Below are 25,389 nucleotides of genomic sequence, written 5' to 3'. Positions count from 1 at the left end.
GACCGAGTCTGTCCCCAAGCGCGCACGTCAGCAATGACGCCAGCCCTTGATCCCACCCGTCATTGAACCATACCCCCTCTCCCGCTGACGCCCGGACCGGCATGTCATCCCCGACCCCGAGCCGGTGTCCACCTCCATGGCGGAGTCCGGCCCGAGCACCGCCTCGCCGTGTAGCCCCGCGCCGCCTCTCGATCCCTGCATGAATGGAGGCGCTCCACCGCACCTCGACCCGAGTCCGCAGCCCTCGAAACCCTTCGAATCCGAGCTCCAATTTCTTGTGGTGCCGCTGCCGCCGCCACCGCCACAGCTCCGGCCGAGCCCAGCCGACGCCAGAGATCACCACTGCCGTTTCCAAGGAGAGCAACGGAACCGCCGGTCAAGCCGAACCTCTCGAATCCGAGCTCCAAATCGAGCTGGAGTACTCGTCGGCGCCGCCACAGCTTCGACAGAGCCCAGCCGACGCCAGAGAACACCACCGACGTCTCCCAAGATAGAAACGGAATCGCCGACTCAAGGCAAATCTCTTGGACGCCTTCCCGAGGAGCAAGGTTCACCGGAGCCAGCTCAGCGGCAAGCCCCAAAGCCGCCGGCGCCGCCTGAACGCATCTGAACCAATAGGTATGCAATCTGGACCGCCCGATCCAACCTAAATCCTGCTTCTTGGTCAACCGGTGGCGCTTCTTCAAGTCTAGTGTAGCAGCTTCAGGTGGGCCAAGGAAGTTGTATGTTGGAAATCCAGCTCCAACTGAGACCGGCATGCTCCCCACATTGCAAAACAGACTCTGCTTTTTTGTGCAGGGTGATGCTGTAGAATAAGTTTCTTGTCACAAATATACCTGGCCATGGAAAGCCCGGCCCGGCCGGCCCGGCCCGAAAAAGCCCGACGCTGCCCCTAGGCCGGGCTCGGGCCTAGATTTTGAGCCCGAAGGCTGGGCCGGGCCGGGCTCGGGCCCGTCGTTTTTGCATTTCTCTGAAGGTCGGGTCGGGCCGGCCCGAAGCCCGACGGGATTTTACGTGTTCGGGCCGGGCTCGGGCCCAGAAAACAGGCCCGATGGCCGGGCCGGGCCAGGCTCGGGCCTGGGTTTTTTTCGTCGGGCTTGGCTAGGCCCGGCCCGGCCCGAGGTATGGCCAGGTATAGTCACAAAATGGAAGACTTTTTGTTTTACCAAGCTAGTGTAGCAGCTTCAGGTGGGGCAAGGAAGTTGTATGTTGGAAATTCAGCTCCAGTTGAGACTGACATGCTCCCCGAATTGCAAAAAAGACGGTGCTTTTCTGTGCAGGGTGATACTGTAGAATAAGTTTCTTGTCACAAAATGGATGGCATTTTGTTTTACCAAGATTGTATTTCAAACCTTTCCCTTTATTAATGTTAATCATACTATTTAGGCCCCGTTCCAAAGCTCGCTGGCTTCCGAAATGAGCCGTTCGGCAGTGCACCAGGGCAGCTTCTCGTCTCCGTGATTTTTGCACTGCCGAATCCTCGTCTCCGCGGAGCCAGATTCTCGAAGTGGAGCCGTTTGGTGTGGCTTCTCGGAGTGATTTTCGTAAGCCAGCTCGTGGACTGCTTCCGAACGGGCCCTTACTAAGATTCGTAGTAGTAGAGCAGAGGAGTGGAACATTACGTTTTTAATCTAGTTGATTCAGGGAAGATAGGCGATTCTTAATTCTGTGTGATCTCTTAATTTGTGTGCCACTTGTAGTTGTGTGCTAGTCTGGTGTTTGATGTTCCTTCAATAGTGATTGTCATATATACACGAGGCTGTTTTATTTTACTTATTTTCAAAAGCTCATTACAGTTGTTGTATAATGGTTTTTTTTACTGAGAAGAAAATGATTGCTGCTATCTATAGGTTTTGCATTTCAGATTGCTTGATAACTCTCTAGAACTGTATGTGCCAGGAATCTCTGAACCTTCATTTAACACATTGACTTCTCACATAAAAAAGTACTGATAACTGATTTTACTTTCATACTTGTAGATCAAAACGTTCCACATATATGTTGTTGAGAAAGTTGCACAGCATCTTGGTATGGATGATCCTTCAAAACTTCGCCTTACAAAGCACATCCCGCATTTACAGCAACCAGGTCAGGCACCTTTTTTTAATGTTTTCCTATTTATTTACTACTACATTGCATGGGAGTATTGATCATCTTGAGCTTCCTTTTTACTTGCAGATGTCTGACATTTTTTATTATGAGACACTGACATTCCTTTGCCAGAACTGCAAGGTCCGATAACATTGAGTTGCTTTTCACCAAGCTACACACAATGAGGTTGTTTGCACCAAATTTTGTGCTTGCTGCCGCTTTTGTGTCTATAAACATGTCCTGCAATAACCTTTGTTTATCAGGCGCTGTTTCACATTATATGATTGCCAAAAGGCAGTACGTTTTCTGATTTGATTGGCAACTTAAAATCAAAGTTGAATTCACTGTAAATACTGTTAGGGTTTTTTTATTTTTCTGAAAGGGTTTTTTATGTTCTGCCAATTTGATCTTGAATTTTTCAATTTTTCCTTTTCTTAGGTTGAGTTATCACAAGGTGATGCTGGACTTAGCTATTTCAGGTCAACAATAACAAGATATGGAAGGTACTTGTTATCTCTGTTGTGGCATGGAAGTTGTAGTTCCTCTAGAATAGATTTTTACTATTGAAATCTTGGTTCGGAAACAATAGATTGTATTATCACGGAAGTCAACTTGTACCATGATGCATGTCTTTAGTTTAGTAGGTTGCAGTGGCTAGAATATGGTACACCCTTATAAACGAATGCAATGAGACTGCTGATGGCAGTATGTTGGCAGGAATTAGGAAGGCAGTGCACTAGTCCTTGCCTGGGTGGTACTACCCCATGATGGGGCTACAAACCCCACTTATTTTGCAGTCCGTGTAATAAAAATGAATTAAATATTAATTGTAACCATGGATATCCATCTGTAAAATATGTGGTTTTGGCTATCTGCAAGGAAAGTACAAATTATCTTATCATGGTTCGTGATTTCATTAAACTTCTTCAAAGTTCCGTCTCTCTTTATGAATCCAGTTTTCATTAAGATGATGCACATACTTCACAATAATCCGGTTGACCTATGTATGCATTATCATTCATTGCCTTATTTTTCAGGTGTACCAGCCAACTGAGAAAATAGATGCAGTTCATGATCCAAACCTCTTTATGTTGAGGAGGTATGCAACATTAACACAAATACTGTTTACATTCTCCTAGAAGCTTTAAAGGCTTAACCTCGGGCCATTTACTCCTATTACAACTCCATTCCTTATTTTCTTGCTTGGTTTGATAACGGAGTGACATGGTCCATGTCCATCTCATGCATTATAAGCACTTCATGTAATTACCCATTCCTCAAATACGCTAGTCATCGTCTCCTTTTCCGTATTTCTCTTAGTCTCACTCCCAAACACTTCACGATCCGACAGAGGGAATACCAACAACCATGGCATTGTCCCCTTCGGTCGTTCATGCCACTTGAGAGGATGAAGGCTCATGTGAAAGGCATCGGCACTGGCGAGTTTGCCACCATCCTAGCCACGACGACAATGCCGTTGAGTATATAGTGGAGGGTAGAGTAGCAAAGTGGAGCAATGACGCTGCGGGAGGAGGTGCACTCGAACAGGGGCACTGTAGTCTGTTTCTTCTTCCGGGCGAGTGACTGGCATATAGACAAGACTCCCAACAAAATGTCGATAAAGCATTGGATCAGACAATGGGTCAACATCATTAGCAGGGAGGTGAACATCAAGCTCCATGGGAGTCTCAAGAGTGCGCTCATCAGTAAGAGCAGCACGAGTAAGAAGATCATGGATTATTTTTTAGCAAGAAGGGACCTCAATCCCAAGAATTTAGCGAGGAGGGCCAAGATAAGACTTAAGAAATTGGTAGCTAAGACGTGCCTACACAAAGGTAATATACTCACGGTCTTCGCCTGGTGATGATCATGTCATCAACATATAGAAGAAGAGTCCTACCAAGAGCAGAAAAGTGGACAAACAACGTAGGATCACGAGCACTTGTTGAAACCAGCGGCAACCACCATAGAGGCAAAATGCTCAAACCAGGCGCGAGGGGATTGCTTAAAGCTATAGGGAGAGGGATGAAGATGACAAAGCATGTCGTCAGGAGCAGAATACCCAGGTGGTTGCTGCATGTAAACCTCCTCATGCAGCTCACCATTAAGAAAGGCTTTCTTAATAACAAGTCGATACACAGACCAATGGAGGCATTCTTAACATCAAGCTGGGACATAGACTAGTGGCGAACAGAGGCCACAATAAGAAGTGTGCGACAATGGTCAGACGGTTTGCGAGAGAAAAAGTCTCATTGTAATCAGGACCATGCTCTTTCTGAAAGCCATGAGCCACAAGACGAACTTTGTAAGGCTCAAGAGAACCATCAGAGTGAGTCTTAAACTTGTAGACCCACCAAGTGATGGGACGAACACGAGGAGGAGCAAAAACAATACCCCCCGTGCCGATGCGCTCAAGAGCAGCAGTCTCCTCTGCCATCGCAATATGCCATCTGGTTTGAACAACATCACTATAAGAAGTCGGCTCAAGAACAACAACGCCAACACTTGGAAGACCAAGGTGGTTAACAGGCCAAAGCGTTAGAATATGCAAGCCATAAGTAGGCGGAGACGGGGAACATGGCACATCAGTAGACGCATCCACAACACGCAGATGTCGTGTATATAAGACATAAGTTAGGAAAAAAGATGAAAGAGTATGAGTAGGAATGATCGGAATAAACTCAGGTGATGGAGGCAAGGAAGCCACAAGGTGTAGAATCATGTGATAAGCGAGGTGAGAAAATCATAGGAGATGATGGCGTTGGTTCTACAATAATCAGGGAAGCAGGAGCAGTACATCAAATGCATAATGGCTCAATAGGACTGGTAGGAGTGTCGAGAAAATTGTGGAAAGAGATATACTCCATTGAAATGGTCGAGGAAGATGGACGTGGGTTATAGGGACGAGACTCATCAAAAGTCATCCCCTGAGAAATAGGTATGCGAAGACCAACATGATCCCAATAGTGATATCCCTTATGCTCATCGTTGTATCCTAAGAAGACACACGCAACGAACTGAGCAGTCAGTTTGGTGCGTTCACGTGGGGGCAAGAAGGACATAGCAAAATACAACCAAATAATTGAAGCGCCGAATAATCAGGAAACGATCGAATAGATGCTCGAAAGTAGAGCCACCCTTCAGAGCAGTGGATTGCTGAAGGTTGATGAGATAGATGGAAGTGGAGACAGCCTCGGCCCAAAAGTGCAAGGGAAGAGAGGCGGTGGCCATCAACGGACGAGCCGTCTCAAGAAGGTGACGACGCTTACGCTCAACCATGCCATTCTGAGCATGTGCACCTGGATAAGAGAACAAATGCAAGAGTATCTTGCTCATCAAGGATACGCAACAACTTGGGAGATATACTCTCCACCAAAGTCATCAAAGAACACACGAATAGGCGTAGAGAACAGAGTATGAACCATGACAGCAAAACGCTTATAGATAAGACCTCACTACGAGAAGAAATAAAGTATATCCAGGTGTTTGGGTCAAAGCTATTTTTAGTGTTTGGGTCAAATTATTATTTGCAAGAAGGGGTTAGAGTTTGCCTGAAAGACAAGATTATCATTTGGGTTTGATATATGACTATATCCCACTCAGTCATGTCTTGCATCAAAGGTGTGGCCCACTTTGGAGAAGAATACACCTACCATTCTGGCAGCGGGCCTATAACTTATCTCGACACTTCTGTTTAGGCCTCATTCCCCTAATACGCTAGTCACCGTCTCCTTTTCCGTATTTCTCCTAGTCTCACTCCCAAACACTTCACGGTTCAAGACATGGAATGCTAGCAGCCTTGGCGGCATGTCCCCTTAGGCCGTTCATGCCACTTGATAAGCTGAAGGCTCTCGCAACATCATGTGAGAGGCATCAACTCTAGCGAGTTTGCCACAATCTTGGCAACAATTACGCTGTAGGAGGAGGTGCACTAGAATGGGGGCACTGCAGTCTGTTTCTTCTTCTAGGCGAGTGGCAGCCAGATAGACAAGACTCCCAACAAGATGACGATAAAGCGTTAGATCAGACAAAGGGTCACCATCAGTAGCACCGAGGTGAACATTGAGCTCCATGAGAGTCTCAACAGTGCGCTCATCAGTAAGAGCAACAAGGGCAAGTATTAATTTTGAGCAAGAAGAGACCTGAAACCCAAGAAAGTAGCAGGGCCAAGATCAGACATAGGAAACTCCTTACTAAAATGTGCCATCACAAAGGCAATATACTCAGGGTCTTTGCCGGCGATGATCATATCATCAACATATAGAAGACTCCTACCAAGAGCAGAAAGGTGGACAAACAACGTAGGATCATGAGCACTCGCTGAAAACCAGCGGCAATCACCCTAGAGGCAAAACACTCAAACTAGGCTTGAGGGGCTTGCTTAAAGCCATAGAGAGAGCGATGAAGACGACGAAGCATGTCGTCAGGAGCATAATACCCAAGTGGTGGTTGCATGTAATCCTCCTCATGTAGTTCACCATTAAGAAAGGCATTCTTAACATCAAGCCGAGATAGGCCCGTGGCCAACAAAGGCCACAAGAGAAGTGTGCGAGCAGTGGTCATATGGTTTGCACGAGCAAAAAGCCTCATAGTAATCCGGACTCATAATCAGGACCATGCTCTAGCTGAAAGCTACGAGCCACAAGACGAGCTTTGTAACGCCCAAGAGAACCATCAGAGCGAGTCATAACAGCTTTGTAACGCTCAAGAGAACCATCAGAGCGAGTCTAGACCCACCAAGTGATGGGACGAACACGGGGAAGAGAAACAATATCCCACTTGCTGATGCGCTCAAGAGCAGCAATCTCCTCTGCCATCGCAATGTGCCACTTGGTATGAACATCATCACGATAAGAAGTCGGCTCAAGAATAATAGCGCCAGCGCTGGAAGACCAAGGCGGTCAACAGGTGGAAGCAGACGAGGAAGCAAGCCATAAGTAGGCCGAGATGGGGAAGATGGCACATCAGTAGACGCATCCACAACATGCGGACAATGTGTATAAAAGTGAGGAAAAGATGTAAGAATATGAGTTGGAATCATCGGGATAAACTAAGGTGATGCGGATAAGGAAGTCACCGGTGATGATGCTGTAGAATCCTGTGATAAGCGAGGTGAGGAAATCATAGGAGATGATGGCGTTGGATTTGCAATAATCGGAGAAGCAGGAGCAGTACGACGAATGGATAAGGGCTCAACATGAGTGATAGTAGTGTTGGGAAAATTGTGGAAAGACTCCACTGAACATGTTGAGGAAGATGGACGAGGCTGGTAGGGACGAGACTCATCAGAAGTTATATTCCGAGAAATAGGCATCCGAAGACCAACAGTGATATCCCTTATGCTCATCATTGTATCCTAAAAAGACACGCAACGGACTGAGCAGTTAGTTTGTTGCGTTCACGTGGGGCAAGGAGGACATAGCAACACAACCAAACAATTGAAGCGCCGAATAATCATGAAAGGATATAAATGCTCAAAAGTAGCACCACTCTGCATAGCAGTGATTGCTGAAGGTTGATGTGATGGATGGAAGTGGAGACAACCTCAGCCCAAAAGTGTGAGGGAAGAGAGGCAGTGGCCATCAACAGACGAGTCTTCTCAAGAAGGTGACGATCCTTGTGCTTAGCCATGCCATTCTGAGCATGTCACCTGGATAAGAGAACCGAATAAGAGTACCCTGATCAACAAGGATTCCACACAACAACTTGGGAGATATACTCTCCACCAGAGAGATCACAGAACACAGGAATATGCGTATAGAACCGAGTATGAACCATGGCAGCAGAACACTTATAGATAAGACCTCACTACGAGAAGAGGTGTGTCGAGAGAGGTCACCAGTGATGACCTCCTTTGGAGGCAAAGGGAGATGGACCACCGACATCAGAGTGAACAAGGTCGAAAGGTGGCTGAGACACTGTCTGCCTATGAGTATAAGGTAATTGGACATGATTACCAAGCCGACAACCTTGACGGTTTAGAGACATCGTCGGATACGAATCCAAGAAGACCATGCCGAATTAAGGATGAGAGATCACAAGTGACCCAAGGCAATGATGCCACTGCTTGAAATAATTGGTAGACAAGGCAACAAAGGCAGTGACTGGCGGTGGTGGCAGCAGAGGGACTTGATCCAGCATCCCATGTGCCTGTGCACTCTTTGCACCCTGCTGATCCGGATTGGTGTTCTTCTCTTGTTTTCGGGTTCCGGGACACGCACTTGATTAAGCACCCCAGGTTCTCCTACTGTACACCCTTGGCCCCGGCTTTAGGTAGCGCCTGTCCTCGGCTCGTCCCGTGCATAATCTAGGTACGCGTCGACTGTCCAAGCTCCTGCTCACCATTGGTGGTGCTCGAGCATGCGGTTATGGTGTCGCACAACAAGGGAACACGGGATGTGGGATTGAGACAGAGCCATAGCAACCCGTAGCAAGGCAAAGGATGCTCATCCAGACTGATAGGGAGCGGAGGTTGACACAAAGGTGGATGTTGACTTCATAGGAGTCTTAATAGTGCACTCATCAGTAAGAGCAGCATGAGCAGCACAAGCAAGAAGATCTCAAGGAAGTAGCGAAGAGGACGAAGAACTATGACGAAGAAATAAGAAATTCACTATGATGAGCCTTCACAAAGGCAATGTACTTACAATCATCGCCAGTAATGATCGACATGTTGAAGTGTTCGACCACAAGTTGAATGGTGGACCGAAAGTGCAGGAAATAAAGAAGCCATTAGAGGTAGAAGAAACCTCAAATCTCAAGGAAGTAGCAAAGAGGACCAAGATCATACATAAGAAATTCACTATGATGAGCCTTCACAAAGGCAATGGACTTGAGTCGTTGCCAGTGATGATCGACATGTAGAAGTGTTCGACCAGAAGTTGAATGGTGGACCGAAAGTGCAGGATCATGAGCACTCTCCAAAAACAAGCCGCAATAACAACTGAGGGGAAGCACTCAAACTAGGCACGAGGGGTTTGCTTATGTCCATATAGAGAGTGATGAAGATGATAAGCCATGCCATCAGGAAGAGAACCTAGGTGGTGGCTACGTGTAGGCCTTTTTGACATCAAGAGAGACAAACCATTGACGAACAGAAGCCACATTGAGAAGTGTGCGAAGAGTGGTCATGTGGGCCATATAGGAGCAAATGTCTCATCGTAGTCATGACCATGTTCTCACCACTAGACAAGCTTTGTAACGCTCAAGAGAATCACCAGTCTTAATCTTGTAGACCCACTTTCAAGTGATGAGACGAGCACAAGGAGGGAAATGAGATTCCACGTGTCGATGCTGGCAAGAGCATCAATCTTCGATGCCATCACATGCAGCCATCCGGGATAAACAACCTTACGATAAGATGGCTCATCAGTAAACACATCCACAACATGTGGACGATGTGTATAAAAGTGAGGAAAAGATGGAGGAATACGTGCTGGAATCATCGGGATAAACTAAGGTGATGGAGACAACAAGGAAGCCATCGGTGATGATGCTGTAGAATCCCATGATAAGCGAGGTGAGGAAATCATAGGAGATGATAGCATTGGATCTGCAATAATCGGAGAAGCAGGAGCAGTACGACGAATGGATTTGGGCCCAACAGGAGTGATAGGAGTGCCGGGAAAATTATGGAAATACTTCACTGAAAACATCGAGGAAGATGGACGAGGCTGGTAGGGACGAGACTCATCAGAAGTTATATCCCGAGAAATAGGCATCAGATGACCTACATGTTCCCAATAGCGATATCCCTTATGCTCATCGTTGTATCCTAAGAAGACACATGCAATGGACTAAGCAGTCAGTTTGGTGCGTTCACGTGGGGCAAGGACATAGCAAACACAACCAAACAATTGAAGCGCTGAATAATCAGGAAACGATCGAATAGATACTCGAAAGTAGTGCCACCCTGCAGAGCACTTGCTGAAGGTTGATGAGATAGATGGAAGTGGAGACAGACTCGGCCCAAAAGTGCGAGGGAAGAGAGGTAGTGACCATCAACGGACGAGCCGTCTTAAGAAGTTGACGATGCTTGTGCTCAGCCACGCCATTCTAAGCATGTGCACATGGATAAGAGAACCGAATGCAAGAGTACCCTGCTCAACAAGGATTCCAGGCAACAGCTTGGGAGATATACTCTCCACTAGACTCATCACAGAACACACGAATAGACGTATAGAATTGAGTATGAAGCATGGCAACAAAACGCTTTAGATAAACCTCACTACGAGAAGAAATAAAGTATATATATATCCAAGTGATGACTTCCTTTGGAGGCAAAGGGAGATGGACCACCGACATCAGAGTGAAGAAGGTCGAAAGGTGGCTGAGACACTGTCTTGCTATGAGTACAAGGTAATTGGGCCTGTTTACCAAGCCGACAACCTTGACGGTTTAGAGACATCGTCGGGTACGAATCGAAGCAGACCACGTCAAACTAAGGATGAGAGATCACAACTGACCCAAGGCGATGACGCCACTGCTGAAAATAATTGGTAGACAAGGCAACAGAGGCAGAGACTGGCGGCGGTGGCAGAAGAGGGACTTGATCCAGCATCCCACGTGCCTGTGCACTCTCTGTACCCTGTCGATCCGGATTGGTGTTCTTCTCTTGCTTGCGGGTTGTAGGAAACGCAGTTTATTAAGCACCCTAGGTTCTCCTACTATGCGCCCTTGGCCCCGGCTTTAGGTAGCACCTGCCCTCGGCTTGTTCCGTGCATAATCCAGGTACGCGTCGACTGTCCGAGCTCTTTCTCACCATTGGTTGTGCTCGATCATGAGGTTATGGTGTCGCACAACAAGGAAACACGGGATGTGGGATTGAGACAGGGCCCATAGCAATCCGCAGCAAGGTAAAAGATGTCCATCCAGACAGGCAGGGAGCGGAGGTGGACACAAAGGTGGATGTTGACTTCATAGGAGTCTCAATAGTGCGATCTCAAGGAAGTAGCGAAGAGGACCAAGATCATGCATAAGAAATTCACTTTAATGAGCCCTCACAAAGGCAATGTACTTCATCGCCAGTGATGATCGACATGTAGAAGTGTTCGGCCACAAGTTGAATGGTGGACCGAAGTGCGGGAAATAAAGAAGCCATTAGAGGTAGAAGAAACCTCAGTCTAAGGAAGTAGCGAAGAGGACCAAGATCATACATAAGAAATTCACTATGACGAGCCTTCACAAAGGCAATGTACTTGAGTCGTTGCTAGTGATGATCGACATGTAGAAGTGTTCGACCAGAAGTTGAATGGTGGACCAAAAGTGCAGGATCATGAGCACTCTCCAAAAACCAGCCGCAAGCACAACTGAGGGGAAGCACTCAAACTAGGCACGAGGGGTTTGCTTATGTCCATATAGAGAGTGATGAAGATGAGAAACCATGCCATCAGAAAGAGAACCCAGGTGGTGGCTACGTGTAGGCATTTTTGACATCAAGAGAGACAAACCATTGATGAACAGAAGCCACATTGAGAAGTGTGCAAAGAGTGGTCATGTGGGCCATATAGGAGCAAATGTCTCATCGTAGTCATGACCATGTTCTCACCACTAGACAAGCTTTGTAACGCTCAAGAGAATCACCAGTCTTAATCTTGTAGACCCACTTACAAGTGATGAGACGAGCACAAGGATGGAAATGAGATTCCACATGCCGATGCGGGCAAGAGCATCAATCTTCGATGCCATCACATGCAGCCATTCGGGATAAACAACCTTACGATAAGATGGCGCATCAGTAGACACATCCACAACATGCGGACGATGTGTATAAAAGTGAGGAAAAGATGGAGGAACACGTGCTGGAATCATCGGGATAAACTAAGGTGATGGAGACAACAAGGAAGCCTTCGGTGACGATGTTGTAGAATCCCATGATAAGCGAGGTGAGGAAATCATAGGAGATGATGGCATTGGATCTGCAATAATCGGAGAACCAGGAGCAGTACGACGAATGGATTTGGGCCCAACAGGAGCGATAGGAGTGTCGGGAAAATTATGGAAATACTTCGCTGAAAACATCGAGGAAGATGGACGAGGCTGGTAGGGACGAGACTCATCAGAAGTTATATCCCGAGAAATAGGCATCAGATGACCTACATGTTCCCAATAGCAATACCCTTATGCTCATCGTTGTATCATAAGAAGACACACACAACGGACTGAGCAGTCAGTTTGGTGCGTTCATGTGGGGCAAGGACATAGCAAACACAACCAAACAATTGAAGCGCTGAATAATCAGGAAACGATCGAATAGATACTCGAAAGTAGTGCCACCCTGCAGAGCACTTGCTGAAGGTTGATGAGATAGATGGAAGTGGAGACAGACTCGGCCCAAAAGTGCGCGGGAAGAGAGGTAGTGACCATCAACGGGCGAGCCGTCTCAAGAAGGTGACGATGCTTGTGCTCAGCCACGCCATTCTGAGCATGTGCACATGGATGAGAGAACCGAATGCAAGAGTACCCTGCTCAACAAGGATTCCAGGCAACAGCTTGGGAGATATACTCTCCACCAGAGTCATCACAGAACACACGAATAGACGTATAGAATTGAGTATGAAGCATGGCAACAAAACGCTTATAGATAAGACCTCACTACGAGAAGAAATAAAGTATATATATCCAAGTGATGACTTCCTTTGGAGGCAAAGGGAGATGGACCACCGACATCAGAGTGAAGAAGGTCGAAAGGTGGCTGAGACACTGTCTTGCTATGAGTACAAGGTAATTCGACCCGTTTACCAAGCCAACAACCTTGACGGTTTAGAGACATCGTCGGGTACGAATCCAAGAAGACCATGTCAAACTAAGGATGAGAGATCACTACTGACCCAAGGCGATGACGCCACTGCCGAAAATAATTGGTAGACAAGGCAACAGAGGTAGAGACTGGCGGTGGTGGCAGAAGAGGGACTTGATCCAGCATCCCACATGCCTGTGCACTCTCTGTACCCTGTCGATCTGGATTGGTGTTCTTCTCTTGCTTGCGGGTTGTGGGACACACACTTGATTAAGCACCCCAGGTTCTCCTACTGTGCGCCCTTGGCCCCGGCTTTAGGTAGCGCCTGTCCTTGGCGAATTCCTTACTCCTCAGTCAGAACAAAGTCCTTAGTGACCAAAAGTGCGCGGGAAGAGAGGTAGTGACCATCAACGGGCGAGCCGTCTCAAGAAGGTGACGATGCTTGTGCTCAGCCACGCCATTCTGAGCATGTGCACATGGATAAGAGAACCGAATGCAAGAGTACCCTGCTCAACAAGGATTCCAGGAAACAGCTTGGGAGATATACTCTCCACCAGAGTCATCACAGAACACATGAATAGACGTATAGAATTGAGTATGAAGCATGGCAACAAAACGCTTATAGATAAGACCTCACTACGAGAAGAAATAAAGTATATATATCCAAGTGATGACTTCCTTTGGAGGCAAAGGGAGATGGACCACCGACATCAGAGTGAAGAGGGTCGAAAGGTGGCTGAGACACTGTCTTGCTATGAGTACAAGGTAATTGGACCTGTTTACCAAGCCGACAACCTTGACGGTTTAGAGACATCGTCGGGTACGAATCCAAGAAGACCACGTCAAACTAAGGATGAGAGATCACAACTGACCCAAGGCGATGATGCCACTGCTGAAAATAATTGGTAGACAAGGCAACAGAGGCAGAGACTGGCGGCGGTGGCAGAAGAGGAACTTGATCCAGCATCCCACGTGCCTGTGCACTCTCTGTACCCTGCCGATCCGGATTGGTGTTCTTCTCTTGCTTGCGGGTTGTGGGACACGCACTTGATTAAGCACCCCAGGTTCTCCTACTGTGCGCCCTTGGCCCCTGCTTTAGGTAGCGCCTGTCCTCGGCTCGTCCCGTGCATAATCCAGGTACGCGTCGACTGTCCGAGCTCCTGCTCACCATTGGGTGTGCTTGAGCATGCGGTTATGGTGTCGCACAACAAGGAAACACGGGATGTGGGATTGAGACAGGGCCCATAGCAACCCGCAGCAAGGTAAAAGATGCCCATCCAGACAGGCAGGGAGCGGAGGTGGACACAAAGGTGGATGTTGACTTCATAGGAGTCTCAATAGTGCGCTCATCAGTAAGAGCAACACGAGCAAGATCTCAAGGAAGTAGCAAAGAGGACCAAGATCATGCATAAGAAATTCACTTTAATGAGCCTTCACAAAGGCAATGTACTTCATCATCGCCAGTGATGATCGACATGTAGAAGTGTTCGGCCACAAGTTGAATGGTGGACCGAAGTGCGGGAAATAAAGAAGCCATTAGAGGTAGAAGAAACCTCATTCTCAAGGAAGTAGCGAAGAGGACCAAGATCATACATAAGAAATTCACTATGACGAGCCTTCACAAAGGCAATGTACTTAGAGTCGTCGCCAGTGATGATCGACATGTAGAAGTTTTCGACCACAAGTTGAATGGTTCACCGGAAGTGCAGGATCACGAGCACTTGCCAAAAACCCAGCCGCAATCACCACTGAGGCGAAGCTCTCAAACCAGACACAAGGTGTTTGCTTAGAGCCATATAGAGAGTGATGAAGATGACAAACCATGCCATCAAGAAGAGAACCCAGGTGGTGGCTACATGTAGGCATTCTTGGCATCAAGAGAGACAGACCAACGGCGAATAGAAGCCACATTGAGAAGTGCGCGAAGAGTGATCATGTGGGCCATATAGGAGCAAATGTCTCATCGTAGTCATGACCATGTTCTCACCACTAGACAAGCTTTGTAATGCTCAAGAGAATCACCAGTCTTAACCTTGTAGACCCACTTACAAGTGATGAGACGAGCACGAGGACGGAAATGAGTTCCACGTGCCGATGCGTGCAAGAGCATCAATCTTCAATGCCATCACATGCAGCCATTCCGGATGAACAACTCTCATGATAAGTCGTCCCGGGAAGAGCCGCACAGTGACCATAGCGGTCAATAGGCTGAAGCGGGCGAGCTCGGAAGCCATAAGTAGGCTGAGTTGGAGCCAGTGCCTTGCCAATAAAAGAAAACATAGTAGTCAAGTGAGATGGCTCATCAGAAGAATCCACAACACGCGGACCACGAGACATAGTAAATGAGAAAACCATCAGAGGTAGACCTCTATCACAAGAAAGTCGAGAAGAGGGCCTAGGTTAGACATAAGAAACTGCTCACTAAGACGTACCTTCACAAAGGCAATATACTCGGGGTCGTCGCCATTGATGATCATGTCATCAACATATAGAAAAGGAGAGTCCGACCACGATCAGAAAAATATATCCATCAGAGGTAGAAAAGACCTTTGTCCTAAGAAAGTATTGAAAAGGGCCAAGATCAGACATCAGAAACTGCTCACTAAGACGTGCCTTCACAAAGGTGTCACCATTCATGATCATGTCACCAACATTCTAACCTATAATGAGGCTCGCCAACTCGGCCTCCTGGTGCTCCCCCAGATTGAAGCTTTGTTGGCCATTTGATAGAGCTACTTTTGGTCAACTGGTTCATTACGGCCATCAGATTTGTTCTGCCAGTTTTCACCGCATGGTTAGTTTTCAGTATTATGACCGGTGGGCTCGTTCTTTCTCCTTATTGGCTGGGTGAGCCCTTCGTGGGTGTGAGCAACCTTGTCCTCGCACGCCACGTGTCGTGCGGCTCGTCGTGGGCGTCTCCGCTGCTACATGCAAACCCCATTTGAACCCTAGCCTCCCATCACAACCACCACATCTGTCCCTCCACCCCTCGTCCGTCGTCGTCCATCTCCACCTCCTATCCCGGCTCCTCTTGTACCTCTCATTTTCCTCCTTACCTCCCCATTGCTTGCCCCCTTTCCCTGGGCGACAGGGTCTTAACGGCGGGGGTGGAGTAGGGAGGGTCATTAGGCTAGCGGCGGAGGGATGAAGCAGTGAGGCCCGAGCTCTAGGCGGTGCACACATTGCGGACTCTAGACTCTTGTGTTGTTGATTGGGTTTTGGTGCTCTATGCTTACAAACTTTTGGGATTTTGTCAATGCCAAGGTATGTGATTGGTTTCTCCACTTCCACCCTATGATTTGCAATTTCCCCATATGATGCATTGATACCATTTCATTGTGTGATTTTTCTGCTGAAAATAATCATCGGGTTTTCAAGTGTAGGCATCATGAGCCCAGTTAGTGTTCCTAGTTTATGAATTTAAGAATACGTTCTCATCTCCCTGCTATCTATATTCCATTGTTTTAGATTTAAAAGTGCTTTAGATGAATTTTTTTGAGGCAAACTTTCCATTTCAGGCATCATTTCTAAGTATATGGCATCCACGAATTTCCCGATAGTTTGTTCTGCACCATGCTGCCTCATGTAGGATTTTGGCGCTCGTGATTTACCTTAGGTGACCTGCTCCCAGTCCTTCCCTCCCCTCTGACCTCTCTCCCTCTCTGTATGATGTTTTGTTGTGTTTTGGTTCAAATTTGACATGACTTTTTGATTGATGCTTGGTTTAGAAAGGAACAAGTTCTAGAATTGGTAGAAGAGTCATATGTCATCCTTTGTATTTTTTGCCAAGATGAATGCTTCATAACAGGTGTATGGAAGCACAAAAGTAGAATCATATAAACTGCAGTTGCAGTATCAGCAATAAGCAAGGGACATATCACATGTTTCTATCAAAACTGTGTATAAATTTAAGAGCTTAGCAAGAGAATAGTATCTCTGTTCCGGGAGAAAAATTTAAGTGCTTAGCAAGAGAATAGTATCTCTATAAATTTTAGAGCTTAGTTTTTTGCATATGCATGTAACAGCAACTCTTTTGTGTTCTGGTCTTAAATATCCTATTCATGATACAGTAATTTGCATCAAGCTTACTATGTTGAATTTTGGTAAGGGCAATCCCATTGTTTATGCATCTTCTTTAACAAAGAACGATATTTGGGGTATCATCTGAGATGTGCTTGATTAATGTCTTTCAGGCAATGTGTGATGCCATTTGCAACCTTCTTGTTGAGCAAGCTGAAACAGGAGTAACTCCATTAATCATTCTGTAGGTATGTTAATAATCATTATGTCACATTGTAATCCATCACAAGAATCATCTCTCCTATTTCATTCTCTGAATTTCTGTACTGCTGATGCTTACATATATGTATATTTTGCTTCTGCTTGATGTGTCTCGTGCCTGATCCGGTATTGATGATCTATGTGGCCAAAAAAAAAATGCATTGCCTGTGAATTTGTCTAAAGATGCATTATGATATCCAGCTGTGTTGGTATGGCTGAAAAATATGGCTACAGAGTATTATTGATGGTTATTTTGCATGTTGGGTCATGTTAGTAATGTGCTTTGAAATTATTTCCCCTCCTTGTCTCAGTTTTGTTTTTCTTTAGGCAATATTATGGTATAAATATACGTGTATTTTTTAGGCAGTGTTATGGTAGCTGCAGGAGTGGGCGGTACTCAGCTGCCGACAGGCGCTGATGACAGTGGCCGAGCTAGACTCCGTCAGGGACAGGCGTGCATGTATGTCGAGGTGCTCCAGGGCAGCATGTGGGGCAGTTGTCTCTGGTCTCATTTGAGTTTTGCTTCTGAGCTATTATCGATTTCCCATTTCTTTTGTCTGCACTAGAAGATTGACCATGTTGGAGGCTGTTAAGGCGCAGGATTCATCTCACCAATCGATTTCCCATTTCTGAGTCGTTAGATTGTCCGATGACCAAACCAGTTGCCGAGCAAACATTGTCGCCGATGCAGGAGCTGAACGCCGAAGGGTAGATCTGTGAGGCGCAGGGGGCAGCGGTTGCGGAGGGAGGAGGTTTACCATGGGCATCCAAGTAGTCGATTGGTGAGATGAATCCTGAACCCCCTGGCTGGACCAAAGGTATGGCAGTATGTAGTTGTACGACTCTTGAATTTTAATCATGGTAGTCTGAAGGATACCTACCACACAAGCTGTACATGGAGGTAGCATGACTTCTTAGTAAGAACTGGGTCTGCTACAAGAATATATGATTATATCAGGAACTTAGATACTGAAAGGGTTAAGCAATTTGGTTGTGATAGCATTTTCCAAGCATGAACACTTCAGCCACTTCTTGACAATACCGAATAAACATGTGCGAATTTCAATGCTTGTGTTACCTTGAAAACAAGTCTTACTGCATAGGTAAGAAAATATAATCAGAGTGCAAATTTGAATGCCTGTGTTACCTTGGAAACAAATGCTAAAACATAGTTAAGAAAATACAATCAGAGTGCGAATTTGAATGCTTGTTTTACCTTGAAGAATGCTACAGCATAGTTACTTAACTGATACAGAGTGAGGATTAAGTAATTTTTGCATTATGTGAGGATTAAGTGCTACCACCAGAAAATCCAATCTAAAAGTCCAGTGATGCAGGTCGGGATGGAAAGCAAGATCATGAAGTGTAACTAGCCCTAGGTAGTAGGTGGACTGTAAATAATTGTAAGTCGAAGTTGTGCGACAAAACCACAAGAGGCTTATTTAGGATTGGTACAAGTGAAACTGGAACAGCCTCTGGATCTAAGGGCTATTCCGTGGCCTGGAGGTGCTTGGGGGTCGACGGGTTGTCGATGGTGCGGCGCCGTTGCCGCAGCAGTAGTAGAAGATAGCAGGGATTAGAGATAGAGAACAAAGGTTAGGGAAACTAGACTTTGTTGATTATTGCTTGCGTCTATGCTTACACGGGTAGGTCCTTTATAAAGGACATGGACTACTACTTTGACATACTTCGGACTCTAATAGGAATCTGACTCAAATACTACCTTAATAGAATCTGGAGACTACCAAAATAGATGCATCCTTTTAGGACATCGAACTGCCCTTGTCTAGCCACAGCCTAACCTGCCCCTGCTGCCTTGCGCCTTCCATAATGAATTCCCCACGTAACATCTCTCCCTCGACAAGCAGCTCCTCCTCGAGCTGATAATCTGGATACTGCTTGATGAAGTCAGCAAGGGGCTCCCAAGTGGCATCCATTTCTGAAGAACCGACCCATTGAACAAGCACATGCTTCACTCCTCTGCGCATGCATGAGCTTAATACTTTGGCAGGCTCCGGAATGACGCGGCCATCCTGAATTAATGGCAATGGTGGTGTCACATCAGGAGCGACGCCATGGAATTTCTTCAAAAGACTCACATGGAAGACATCATGTACTCGAGAGCCTTCTGGAAGATCCAGCTTGTAGGCAATAGAACCAACGGGCTCCAGAATCTTGTAAGGTCCATAAAAGCATTGAGCTAACTTGCCACGTGTATGGCCTGTCAATGAAGTAGCTTGCTTGTGGTGAAGGCGCAACCATGCCCACTCACCAACATCAAATGACAGATCCTTATGATGGTCATCATCATACTTCTTGCCGCGTTGTTGGGCTTGGAAGTAGACGCTCCGAACCTCCTGTAGAAACTGATCACGTTCTTGCAAAGCTGTCCCTACTAACTCAACTTTGGCTTCGCCCCTGTTATAAGTTGGTAGAGCAGGAGGGTCACGGCCATAGACCACCTTGAAAGGAGTATCACGAAGCGGAGAATGATATGATGTGTTGTAGCAGTATTCTGCCCAAGGAAGCCAGTCCAGCCACTGCCTAGGTCGATCTCCTGTCATGCACCGAAGGTACATAGAAATCACCTTGTTCACCACCTCGATCTGGCCATCGGACTGAGGGTGAAACGCTAAACTCATATGCAAGCAAACTTCGGACTGAGGGTGAAACACTGAACTCATATGCAAGCAAACTCCGGAAAGGCGGAAGATGTCACGCCAGAAATTGTTGGTAAAGACAGGGTCACGGTCACTTACGATGGACTGTGGAAGCCCATGGAGCCGAACAATACCGTCAAAGAAAGCGCATGCCACCGGGATAGCAGTGTACAGATGTGCCAATGGTATGAAGTGTGCATATTTGGAGAAGCAATCAACAATAGAAAGGATCACTGTCTTGCCATGGACGCAGGGAAGGGCCTCAATAAAATCCATTGAGATATCCGACCAGATCGACGCGGGTACTATCAGAGGCTGAAGGAGACTAGGAGGATGAAGAGTCTCAGTCTTGTTCCGTTGACAAATCTGGCAGGAACGTACCAATTCTTTGCACCAATGCACGGTCACCTGGTATGTGGAAGGTCTCTTGCAAGCGATAAAGTGTCTTCTGAATGCCCTCATGAGCTGCATGGGCCTGTTCTAGTAAAAGAAGCTACCAATGGCGATGATGGAAGCACATAAACATGTCGGCAATGCAAGATCAGATCATCACAACACGACCAAGGGTCACCGAGCTCACCAGACATAATACAGTCACGCAAAGCAGATAGCTCGGTAGATGTCACAATCTCATTGCGCAAGTCATCAAAAAGAGCAAATTGCGTGATGAGATGGCACAAACTGTGACAAGGCTATCATCAGAGTCATGTCGAGACAGTGCATCGGCGATGGTGTTAAGGCGCCCACGGTACTCCATTGTGAAGTCGTAGCCAAATAACTTGCTCAACCCATTGATGTTGTGGAATTGTCGAAAGCCGTTGGTCTAAGATGAACTTGAGACTGTAGTGGTCAGTGTGGACAGTGAATGCACGTCCCCACAAGTATGGCCGCCAATGCCGCAACTTGGACTAGTCCGATTAGCTTCCCTCTCATAGTTTGCCAACTTAGCATGATGCGGTGCCATGGGCTGACTGTAGAAAGCTGACGGACCATCACCCTAGTGAAGAACCGCGCCAAAGCCGAAGCTGGAAGCATCACACTTGATGAAGCGAGGCATCTGAAGGACTGGGATTGTAATGAGGGCAGCCTTGAGCGCACCAAATGCGGCCTGAGCTTCTGCACACCAGCGAAATCCCTCCTTCAGTAGTTTGGTGAGCGGGGCTGCGATGGTACCAAAGTCCTTGATGAACTCGCGGTAATAACCTGCAAGGCCAAGAAAACCTTGTAGCGCACGCACCGACCGTGGGTTTGGCCAATCTGCCACAGCACGGACCTTGTTGACATCCATGGCCACACCATCTGCAGAAATCACATGGCCGAGGTATGCCACAGATGCAATCCCAAATGTGCACTTAGACCATTTGAGAAAGAGATTATGCTGCTGCCTAACTTGAAACACAAGATGAAGATGGCGGAGGTGCTCTGACCATGATGAGCTACAAATCAAGATATCATCAAAGAAGACGAGGACAAAATGGCGGAGGAAGGGCCGAAGGATCTCGTTCATCATGGCCTGGAAAGTTGTCAGGGCATTGGTCAGACCAAAAGGTATGACTAGGAACTCGTAGTGGGCATCATGCGTGCGAAAGGCTATCTTCGCGATGTCATCTGGGTACATGCGCACTTAGTGATAACCAGAACGCAAATCGAGCTTCGTGAAGAAGCGCGCGCCATGAAGCTCGTCAAGAAGTGTATCCACCACCGGAATTGGAAACTTGCCCTTAATCGTCTGCTCATTGAGAGCACAATAGTCAACACAAAAGGACCACGAGCCATCTTGCTTCCTAACAAGAACTGGTGAGGAAAAAGTTGAATCGTTGATGCGAATAATGCCCTGCTGCAACATTTCGGTGCACTGGCGCTCAATCTCGTCCTTCTGCAGTTGTGGATAGCGGTAGGGCCGTACAGCGACCGGAGACCCATCAGTCTGCAGTTGAATTCGGTGATCATGTGCACGGGCAGGTGGCAAGGTGGAAGGCTTGGTGAAGATGTCGTCAAATTCTGCGAGCAGTTCAGTCATCAAATCCTCAGGCTCGGGAGCAACCAAAGCACGGACAACAGCTGATCATGGCAAGACACGATATGTCCATGTCACAGGTTGGCCCTCCCAGTGGAATGACACGGTCATGTTGTCGAAGTCCCAGAGGATACGACCCAAATTACGCAACCAGCTAATACCAAGAACAATATCAAAGCTGCCAAGGGGTATGGCAAAACAGTCTGTTGCGAAGTTGTTGCTCCCCAATATGCAATGGAAGGCCACGACAAGCTCCACCACTGGCCACTTGGTTGCCATTAGCAACCATCACACGTAGGCAAGGACAAGGACGTGGGGTCAAACCAGCGCGGGCCAGAGCGCTCTCATCGATGAAATTGCGGGTCGAACCTGTATCCAGAAGCGCTGTGAAGAGTGAATTACCAATCAGAACCTCTAGCTGCAAGGTGTCGGTCACCTGGATGCTTCACAGACCGGTCATAGCTTGGATAGACACCTTCACACAGTTCTCTTCCTCGGGCAGTGTCTCAAAATCATCATTGAAAGATGTATCAACCTCAATCGAAAACAGACTGGCGCAACGGTGACCGCGCACAAACTGTTCGTCACAATTAAAGCAGAGGCCTTGCTTTCGGCATTCTGCAATCTCTGTGGGAGAGGGACGACGAAAGGTGCGGCCGGCCTGCATGGTGGCTGCTGCAATGGTTACCCCGGGTACAGTTGGTCCTCCAAGCTGTTATTTGGTGGCAGGAATCGGCAGAGATGGTCGTGTGAAGGAACGAGACGAGCGAGGAGTGGTTGCTATGGAGGATCGAGTCGGATATGCACGACTTTCATATGCAAGTGCAAGGCTGATGGCATCATCAAGGTCCTCGGGATGAGCTAGTTCCACATCTGTGCGCAAGGGCTCGGGCAGGCCCATGGTGAATAATTCCACTTCAGTCTCGACTGACTGAGGGGGCGCGAGGTGTAGCAGATGAGTGAACCGTTCCTGGTAGTCAGTGACGTTGCCATTGGACGGACAACGTGCTACAGCCCCAAGCTTATTGCTGTGTGCAGGTGGTCCAAATTTCTTGGCACACAACTGCTTAAAGAGATCCCAAGATGGGCGGCCCTTTGCTTTGGCATACTTGTGATACCATAGGTGAGCATCGCCAGTGAGATGGAATGATGCCAGCCAAACCTGACTTGCATCTGGAGTGCACTAACCTTCAAAAAATTGCTCGCCGAAGGGTCTTCCTTGCCATCAAATAGTAGAAACTCCAGCTTGGCATACTTTGGTACATGGGGCGAAACACCTGGGTGAAGCATGTCAATTAAGTGTTGGTTTGGGACGAATGATGATGGGTCGAAGTGGGCAAAGCTATATGATGGAGGCGGGTAGTTTGGAAGCTGTTGTTTTGCTGGGTCTGGAGGGATAGAGATAATTGGTTTGTTGTGCTGGATTGGGTAGGACAGGGGTACTGGTGGGGTGGAAAGTAGTATGGCGAGTAGGGCTGGTAGGGTGTTTTTAAAGGGGACATGGTAGGCACTAGCGATGGCGGATTGACGGCGGCAGTGGCTGAAAGTGAGGCGCTGGCGGAGACAGCTGATGCTACACCAGAGGATGTGATTGATTCAATAACAGAGGTAGGCAGAGGACCCAGGATCCGAGTTGACATATCACATAGTTGTTCCTGGAGGGCCGCGAGTTGCTCTTGATGCAGCACCCATGTTTTGGCGCCAGGAAGCGCGATCTCATGCTCGGTGTTGTCCCCAGGGCCAGACATGGAATCTGATACCACATTGGAACAACCTCTGGATCTAAGGGCTATTTCGTGGCCTGGAGGTGCTTGGGGGCCGACACTGCAATAGTAGAAGGTAGCAGGGATTAGAGATAGAGAACAAGGATCAGGGAAACTAGACTTTGTTGATTATTGCTTGCCTCTAAGAGCATATCCAATTGAAGATGTAGATGCAAAATAACTAACTTTTGCATCTCCGAGGCCTAAAAACCCTTCTCCAACAGATGATGTAGATGCAAAAAAATACATCTTCGCCTTCCGGAGATGTAAATTACAACAACTCGCGGTGCAAATTTGCATCTCCGCCATATGGAGAGGTAAAAACGTAACCGCCCGCCAACTGCCCAACTGTCATTCATTTCACTTCCGCGCGAACAGCCGCCGCCCGCCCAACTCCGCTGCCGGCCGAATTCGTCCAAATTCGCTGCCGTTGCCGCCCGCCCGACCCTTCTGGCACCCCGCCGCTGGTTTCGACCGCCGGCCGTCGCCGCACGCCGCGAATCGGGTGTTTTTCCGCAGCCGCTCAATTCCACTGCCACCACTCGATTCCATCGTCGCCGCCGCCCCGGCCGCATCACCGCACCGCCGCCGCCCTGCCCGCATCATCGGCGGCATCCCCGCCCCGCCCGCATCACCGGCCGCATCCCCGCACCGTCGTAGTGCCCGCATTACCAGCCGCATCCCCGCACCGCCACCGCTCGATTCCACCACCGCCGCCGCCCCGCACTCCCGTTGCCGCTCGATCCGGCCGCAGCCCCGCACCGCCGCCCGCCGCCCCACTCGCAGCCTCACCTCGCCATCCGCAGCCCCGCACCGCCGCCTCGCCCACCGCTGCCGCCTGAGTACTAGTTAAAATACAATTTTACATCTCCATTTGCATCTTCTATTGGAGTTGCTCTTTTACATCTCCGTTTTGCATCATCTATTGCAGTTGGCCCTTTTTTGGAGATGTAAATTTTTACATCTTCAAATTTGCATCTTCTATTGGAGATGCTCTAAGCTTACACTGGTAGGTCCTTTATATAGGACATGGACTAGTACTACTTTGACATACTTTGGACTCTAATAGGAATCTGACTCAAATACTACCTTACTAGAATCTGGAGACTACCAAAACATATGCATCCTTCTACGACATCGAACTGCCCTTGTCTAGCCACAGCCTAACCTGCCCCTGCTGCCTTGCGCCTTCCATAATGAATTCGTCACGAAACTACTTCCTGCTCTAGCATGTTTTGACTTTTTTTCAACATATGATTTTTGTCTTTTTAAAACAGGCATTACCTGGTAATTACATCTCGGCTACTCTAATGGTGGCCTTCATAGTAAATATACAGATCAATACTCCTCGGAAGTACTTCATAGTATATGTTCAAAATCTTGCAGATGATGACTTCTTGGAAACGAAACAGGTTGCAAGTTCATCTGTATCACCCAAATCAAGGGAGGCAAGTAATGTTTGCAAGAAAAAGAAAAGGTGCCGCACCTCCAAATGTTCAAGACTCTCTTTCCTCCCTTAGCATGTTTTTGCCTTTTGGATTAATATATTGTAGGTTATTTTTGAATAGTATCTAGAGAAATTATGTGATGGTGTATTGACTGTATTCCCCTTCTCGTGCTATTGTGTTTTTTTATGTAACATCTTATCTTAAAAAAATCTGATATTTAAGTTTGCAAGGAAAGAGAAGACAATGGAACATCAGGCCATTCTGTGAAAGAATGCAAGTTTAAAGAGATTAATGAACTGAAAGCCCAAACGAACCAAGGGTACTAAAATATGGCTCGAAGGCTGAAACCAGTGAAACAGAGCCATGGCTCGGGGTGTCAATGTCCATGCCG

General features: G+C 47.4%; 1 long non-coding RNA gene across 2 annotated transcripts; it reads left to right on the top strand.

Annotated features, from left to right (window-relative positions):
• Positions 1-61: 61 nt before the first annotated feature.
• On the top strand, positions 62-25,135 carry LOC119270141. 2 transcript variants are annotated; one of them, XR_005133950.1, is made up of 7 exons: positions 62-618; positions 1,980-2,088; positions 2,179-2,277; positions 2,530-2,594; positions 3,129-3,190; positions 17,023-17,097; positions 24,937-25,135. It is a non-coding gene; the product is annotated as an uncharacterized LOC119270141 (long non-coding RNA). The 2 variants fall into 2 exon arrangements; XR_005133951.1 differs by lacking the exons at positions 17,023-17,097; positions 24,937-25,135 and adding an exon at positions 16,348-16,428.
• Positions 25,136-25,389: the final 254 nt, after the last annotated feature.

Source organism: Triticum dicoccoides, chromosome 3A, assembly GCF_002162155.2.
Source record: "Triticum dicoccoides isolate Atlit2015 ecotype Zavitan chromosome 3A, WEW_v2.0, whole genome shotgun sequence".
Lineage (NCBI taxonomy): Eukaryota > Viridiplantae > Streptophyta > Magnoliopsida > Poales > Poaceae > Triticum > Triticum dicoccoides.
Note: the sequence above shows the minus strand (reverse complement) of the source record. Positions and strands in the feature narration are given on the sequence as shown.